At 46.8% G+C, this 1378-nt stretch overlaps 1 protein-coding gene across 1 annotated transcript in view; it reads right to left on the reverse strand.

Moving 5' to 3' along the window:
- EDAR (ectodysplasin A receptor) overlaps nucleotides 1-1378 on the reverse strand; it is a 98369-nt gene that overhangs the window by 55716 nt on the left and 41275 nt on the right. The window lies entirely within an intron of this gene.

Consider the following 1378-nt stretch of genomic DNA (forward strand, 5'->3'; position numbering starts at 1 on the left):
TATATATATATATATAATTTTATTTTTTTTAGGTAGAGCTTACTACATTTCTGTCATGTATTATGAATTCCTTTATTTCCATCCATCCATCCACGTAAGAACTAGCAGAGCTCTTTACTGGAGATACCCCAGGGACTTTACACACACCTGGAATGTCCATGTACTATTAGTAATGGTTGTTTCTGGGTGGGAAAATTAAGATTTTTTCCCCTCACTTTCTTCATATTTTTCTATATTGCTTGACTTTTTAAAACTATGAGCATAGGTTATTTTAAACAAAAACAATCAAATAATTATTCTGGAAAGAAAAAAGCAATGGCATTAGTATAGTATTGAAACATACAGCAACATTTGATGATTTTGCTTTCGTTAAGCAGGAGCACATGGCCCAGTCGTCCGTGCTCACAAATGGCTGCGTTTGGCCTGGGCCTGCGGTCGTGGCACAGGGTGACATTGCCTGGTGCTTTGGACTGATCCTAAGAACCCAGCCTTCAAACCAGTGCACAACTTGTAATTAGCTTCATCATAAAAACATTATTTTCCCCTAAAAATTGTGATAAGATTCTTATTCTTGCCCATAAAAAAGAATCTTGTGAGGTTGGAGGGCTGATCTGGGGCGGCAGGAACCAATAACCCCAACCAGAGAGGCCACTGGGTGCTTCCCCAGCCCCTTCCCGGCCCTGGATGCCATATGGAAAACGGATGTTCTCATTTCTTCCCACACTCCAAAGAGTGACTCGGTTGAAATCACGACGCACACAGCCTGTGATTTATCACAGGCTGGGTATTCAGTGCCTCGGGAGCAGATGTGACTGGAAAATGACCTCCCTCCAAATCAAAGACTCCATGAGCTCATGGAGGCCAACGTCCTCATTTCCTGTCGTTTTTGAAGAGACTTGTGTGTCTGGGGGTGGGTGGACTCACCTCTCTGGAGCTGTAGACAAATCGGCTCATGAGGTGGTCATATTCACTGAGCTCTGCCTGGGCTGTGGTGCTGGGGGTGGTGACGCCCAGGGCAGGTCTGTGATTGGCATGATACGCTGCCATCTGCCATCACCTCTGCCCTGCCCTCTCCAGGTCCTCACCCTCTCCTGCTTCACAAGTCAAGTTCCCAGGAAGTGGACCTTGAACTGGAGATTTAAGTGCAAGATGTTTATCAGGGAGAACTCTGGGGACCGATGCTATGAGCAGAGTGGGTAGGGGCTGTAGTGCGGCACCAACAAAGCAGTGGCCCTGTAGACTTGTGCTGAATTGCAGCAAGGGCTTCAGGCCTTTACACCCCCATATCAACCAGGCATTGAGCACAGGTTGTCCCCAACAAAGGGGTGTGACCTTGGACAAACGGGTTCTTCCCCTAAGGGCAGTTGCCAGCTAGAGA

Source organism: Galeopterus variegatus, unplaced genomic scaffold, assembly GCF_000696425.1.
Source record: "Galeopterus variegatus unplaced genomic scaffold, G_variegatus-3.0.2 Scaffold1279, whole genome shotgun sequence".
NCBI classification, from domain to species: domain Eukaryota; kingdom Metazoa; phylum Chordata; class Mammalia; order Dermoptera; family Cynocephalidae; genus Galeopterus; species Galeopterus variegatus.